Raw genomic sequence first — 6,926 nt, 5'->3', positions numbered from 1 at the left:
ACTGGGCAAATGAGATGCGTGGTTCAGTAGGATCATCCTAATCCAACCTGGGAATAAGAAGATTGGAATCTGACCATTGTTTGTGACAGGTCGAAGAGAAGATTATCATTCTTAAATTGGTCTCGAGTCAATGTTTCTTAGGAAACTGGTCATTGCCTCAATAGAAATAATATCACCAGACCTGCAGTCCTTTCCAAGATTTGGTTGTGATCAGATCAGGTCTTCAAGCGCTTTCTACAGCTCTAGTCTTTCTCTAGGATCTGGATTTAAAGCACTTCAACAGACACTGCCGTGGAACAAGTAAACTTTTTGAATTTTATTTGTGTTATTGGTATTGATATTATTACTATCATCATGCTTTAAATTTGAAGACTTTATACTTTTACTTTTCTTTCATTTATTTGGTATAATTGTCTATAACGGGTATGGAAACAAAACAAAAAATAAAATGAAAAAAAAACCTAGGAGAGTTTATCACCTAAATATGACAAGCAGATCTAATACATTAGGAATAATAATGTTATTAACTATTAAAGTATTATCAAAGATTTTGATAATGATATTAGGCTAACAGATGATGTAACAAAAATAATGATAAAATAAACCTGCACTTTTGTCATTATCATTATTTTTCATATTGTAATTCGAAGAGAGAACATCTATTGATATTGAAGGTAATTTTTTTTATATATATGGTGAAGCAAAAATTGGTAAAAACTGATTTAGAAAGAAAGAGTATTCATATTCCCGTAATCGAATTTCATCTTCTTTTATTGTAGTATTCGGTCTCATTATAGTCAAACCATTTGGTTGTGGCCACTGAGAAGAGCTCTTTCCAAGAAGGTATCGTGTCCGAGTTAACATTTAGTTCATTTATCCTTGAAGGAGTCACTCTTTAGAGACAAGTCGAACACCTTTGAAAACAACAGTAAAGGCTGATTAAGAGATTAACACTCATACAAGGACAAATCTACAACTTTCCTTTACCCTTTCTTTACAACAGTACTTTCTGGCATAAGATCGGCTAAATACATCTTTATAATAATAACTTGCTTAATATCTTTTCTTGCCGGCACACACACATAATGTATTTATTATATATATATATAATATATATATATATATATATTATATATATATATATATATATATATATATGTATATGTATATATATATATATATATATATATATAGTATATGTATATGTATATATATATAGATATATATATATATATATATATATATAATATATATATATATATATATATATATATATATATATATATATATATATATATATATATATATATATATATATATATTCTCCTAAGCCTGTATAGAACACAGATAACCAAGATGTAACATTATTTCTAATTAACCTGAAAGGGGTTCCTTTGAAGACAAAACCTTTTAAGTCTTTTTAATTGCCCTGCCCTTGCCAGATACTTATCTTTCAATACCTATATCTCCGTGCATGTGGTGTTCGGGTCACATCCCTCAATCAATGGTGTTCATCTCATACGATTACGATATCTTAAAGGAAAAGTCAATTTAATCTTCGTTCTCTCTATACTATATCATATAGCAATTTCCTTAGAGACTCTTTGCATACATTGACTGTAAAGTTTACCATTCAGGGGATTAAATATGGCTCACTGATATTTGCCCTGATAAATTTGCCTTTGTGACCTTCAAGATGTACTGGTTAATCATATTTCAAACTTCCTTCTGCCAGAGTCTTATTAAGACGATAGAATGAACATGGCAAATAACCTGAGATTACAATTTTGAAATAAATATAGTTGGTTCTAATTTCATTATAAAAATGAAAACCATACCTTATGAAATATATATGCTCGGCAAGAATAACGAGAGAGAGAGAGAGAGAGAGAGAGAGAGAGAGAGAGAGAGAGAGAGAGAGAGAGAGAGAGAACCAGGATCTAACTTCTGGTTAATCTGTGAGATTAGTCCAAAAGGAAGGACACCTGTCATAAAGCAGCTACGCTTTATCAGTTTCACTCCGTTTGGATGGCTAGTGTTTAAGTACAGTGTTCATTTTTCCTTCAAGTGGTTGAATTATTTTGACACGATTACGCTCTACACTGGGTCAAAAATCGTCTCAGCGGCCACGACAGATTGGTTTTACTATAGTCAAGGCCAATATAGAGGAGGTCAGGCGGTGAGGAGATTTACAGTGACTCACCTCTCTCAGCGGGCCTCATCTCTAGCCCAAGGCCAATATAGGCCTTGCTCTAGCCACACCTGGCCACACCTGTCACTGAGTCTGGGGTCCAATAGTAGCTGACCCGGCAGATAGCATCTTTAATTACTCAAAAAAAAAAAAAAAATGCAGTCATTGCAAGACTGAACAATTAATTATTTAATACCATAATAAGGCTAAGATATAAGTGAAATAATTATTATCACAGCTGTCTTAAAAGGAAAAAAAAAAAAACTTCCCTCTGAGAATCCTTAAGAAATAAACAAATTCAATCCAAGACTACCACAACATGCACTCCAGGGGGCCACACCCATGCCTTATCTTGGGCAGTTATGACTACAAAATTCCCACGGCCACTTGACAGGTGACACCAGGCCTCGTCTGGGCAGATGAGGCCCGCTAATTTGCCTCGGGCATTTCTCTCCGCCCGACCTCCTCTATATTGGCCTTGACTATAGTAAATGATTGATACACCGAAAGGTAATACTAATGGACTTTAAACTAAAGTTTACACCTTCTCATGATTTCGTTTGAGATATTCTAGCTAAGAAGTGGTGTTAAAGAAGGTAACTCATGATTCATTCTAAAACTATATTAGTGTTATATTCTGACATTTGATCTAAGGTCATTGCTTAACAATATGATAGATAAAACTGAACTGTATTAGCATGCAAAGATTGTAAGATATTGATATGTGCTTTAATTTTCAACATCAAAATTTAAACTGGGGAAATATTTATTCTTTGGTAACCTGATATTCCACGCTATTCCTGTTTGCGTGTGGTATATGCTTTTTAAATAATTGTGTACGAAAAGTTTATTCTTTTTTTATAACGGTTGTTACCATACTCTATATTTCATTCTAGCATTCAATAGAAATACTTTCATTATTCTACTTTAACGAGATTCTAATATCCATGTCTTTGTTATTTCGATGCAGGATGCCTCCGAAAAAGATAATCCCGATAGCACCATTCGTACGCGGATGGGGTTAGTCAGCAAAGTCAAGTATTCTAAACAGTCGACTCGTAATGTTAACGCTCAGTTATCGTCCAATGAAGCTTCCCCTCAATTGCCCAGTTCCTCCTCCAGCGGGTCAGTGTACAACCGTGTGTCACACAATTGTACATAATTCCTTTTGCATATATTATGCTTGTATCTTCGCTCTTCCCTCGCACTAAACGAACGTGAAAATTCATGTCTGCTGTTTCCTCGGTAACATTGTCTGTCATGTTAACTTGTTATGTCCTGTTGCCTTGAGGTTTTGTATATAAAGGAGAGTGTTCTATAACAATATAACTCAGTTGATTGCATCCTGCCTTTGAGTTCACAACTCTCTATCGGCCCGTCACATCAGCCTTTAAACTGCTCTCCAGCGGCAGGAGAGGGAGACCACCTAGCCGGTCCTTCTCCAACAACAGGAGGAGCGGATCCCCTTCGAAGCCCTCATTCAGATTAAGTAGGAGAGAATCTTATCCTAAGTTCATCTCCTCCAGGAACAGGAGTGAATCTCCTCTACAGTCCCCCAACAGCCGAAGGACCCAGACACCCTCTGATGACCAAGACTCTGCTTCTGAAGCCTCAGTGATCCTTTTCCCTTGCAAGAATTGTGGGAGAAGATTCAGGTCGAGAGAGAGACTCAACATCCACAGATCTTTGCATTTCCAAGAGCACTATTACTCCTGCCTGGCCTGCTTCAAGACCTTCCCTTCCCTTCCAGCCCTTCAACTCCACCAGACTATCCACAAGAATCACCCACTGGAGTCCTTAGAGGAGGCAAATAATAATCAACATCCTTCGGGGACGTCTGGCCTTTTGGGTTTTATCTCGTGATGGATACTAAGGTCTTTGATGAGTAGAATGATGATGTATGTATTTTTTATTATCTGTTAACTTGTTTGTTTTATGCCATTTGGAGAAGCATTTCAGTATGTAAGCATTTCTATATTCCTCTGTCAGTTAGGATTTATTCTTTTAATTTATCCATCCATTCTAAAACTATGTATTTACATTTCTTATGCGTAATTATAAAATTTATTCATTTATAGCCGACTTTGTCTATCTTTCATAACTATTTCATTACTGTACAATATTATTCAAAGTTATCCTTTGTAAATACAGAAGACTAAAAAAATCTTGAATTCTTATATGTTCTTCCCTGAAGGATAATTTCTTGATTGTAATACAAAGTTGATTGGAATCCATTGGTTACATTGCTTGCAGGATTAATAGTTTCGTAGGATAAACTTCTGTCCTCCTCTGCTTTAATGCCTCAGGAACTGACATATTCCTTTCAGTTGCCACTAGTTCAATTCCTGTTTACGAGTGCATCTACACATCTTATATTAATCTGATAATTGTTGTTTCGTAGCAGTTAAATGAGATAAGATTATGTCTTCCTATACCATAGTTGACTACTTCTCTCATATCTTCGTTCCTTGAATGAATTTGTATTTTATTTTCTGTATGCAGTGTCGATGAAATATTATGTAAATATATCTCTTTGTTAATATAGAACTTTAATTTCCTTATGAGGAAAAGAGGATAAATTCATTACTTCAAAAGGTAAGGCTATGACGGTCTCGAGGCGGGGAAAGGATTGTGTCTCTTTTGTCCTACTCGGCAGGTGTGTCTGCTGTCCAAGTTGCTTCACAGATTTGTTAGGGAAAATGACCAGTATCATCTCCAGTTATTAGACCTCCTGTGGTAGACTGGGCGGTTAGGCTTATCTGATTTGTAGCTTTAGTGAAAAATCCTTTTAACTACGTGATTCAATTGGCTTGACTGAACTGTTTATCGTCTGACAAAGGTAATTAAGAAAGTAGCGGATCTTCCGGAAAAATGTCAAGTTTTTATATACAATTTCTCATTTTATTTACCTATTTGTTGATTTATGTATTACAGAGTAAGGTATTCAAAATTGGATAAGCAACAGGGTTCGATCATTGGTACGAAAAGAATCTCTCCTTTTTTATGTTATACTATAATATTTCGACCATAGCCCACCGTTCGGAATAATAGAGTTATTCCTTACTTAGATTTTCTTTATTATACGTCAAAATCATCAATCCAAAAATCATGTCATCGGAAAAATTTTGAAATTTTCCTCCTTAATTATTCTTTGGTTAATGTCATCATTGAAAAGGGCAACTTGAAGACTAATTTAGCATACCTTGAAGAAGAAGGAGAGAGAGAGAGAGAGAGAGAGAGAGAGAGAGAGAGAGAGAGAGAGAGAGAGAGAGAGAGAGAGAGAGAGAGAGAGAAATGTTTCTAAGAATATTATCCCTTTCCTGCACACAAAAACAGATTATCGGATTAAGAAGGTGATATATAATATATATATATATATATATATATATATATATATATATATATATATATATATATATATATATATATATATATATATATATATATATGGCACCAGCCACTCTTTGAGATATTACCGCTAGTGAGTTATGAAATCCTTTGACTGGCCTGACAGTACTATATTGGACCCCTCTCTCTGGTTATGGCTCAATTTGCTTTTGCCTACATACACACCGACTACTTATACAAACCCCGAATAGTCTGCCTTATTCTTTACAGATTTTCCTCTGTCCTCTTACACCTGAAAACATTGAGATTGCAAAACAATTCTTCTTTACTCAATGGGTTAACTAGTGCACTGTGATTGTTCAGTGGCCACTTTCCTCTTGATAAGGGTAGAGTGGACTCTCCAAAATCAAACTATTGTTCTCTAGACTTGGATATTGTCATAGACTTTAAGCCATGATATTCCACTGTCTCGGGTTAGAGTTCTTTTGATTAAGGGTCAACTCGGTAACTATTGTATCTTATTTTTCTTCCGCTGTCTTTGTCAAAGTTTTTATAGCTTTTTTAGGAGATATTTATTTCAATAATACTCTTCTTATAATATTCTAATTTCCCTTGTTTCCTTTCCTCACTAGGCTATTATCCTGCTTTTCCAGTTAGGGATATATATATATATATATATATATATATATATATATATATATATATATATATATCAATATATATATATATATATATATATATATATATATATATATATATATATATATATAAATATGCATAAATATATATATATATATATATATATATATATATATATATATATATATATATATATATATATATATACATATATATGTATATATACACACACACACACACACACACATATATATATATATATATATATATATATATATATATATATATATATATATATATATATACATATATATATTTATATACATATATATATTTATATATATATATATATATATATATATATATATATATATATATATATATATATATATATATATATATATATATATGTCTATGTAATATATATATATATATATATATTATATATATATATATATATATATATATATATATATATATATATATATATAACGGATTTTGAGCGAAGTGAGAAATCTATTTTTGGGTGAGATGGCCATGTCGTTCTGATGGAAGTTCCTTAAAGTAGTTTCCTAAGGGATATATGTACTACAGTGATATTCCCAGAGAATTTTACCTTTAGGTATCCAGAATTCTAACTCTTGGCGCGAATATCCTTAAAATTTTTCCCAAGGATTTCACATAATATCAGCGGACGCATTCTTGACATGCCTCCATAGCAATCTGCACCCCCAACAGCATTTTGGCT

Source organism: Palaemon carinicauda, chromosome 26 (assembly GCF_036898095.1).
Source record: "Palaemon carinicauda isolate YSFRI2023 chromosome 26, ASM3689809v2, whole genome shotgun sequence".
NCBI lineage: Eukaryota > Metazoa > Arthropoda > Malacostraca > Decapoda > Palaemonidae > Palaemon > Palaemon carinicauda.
This window is presented reverse-complemented; position numbering follows the sequence as displayed.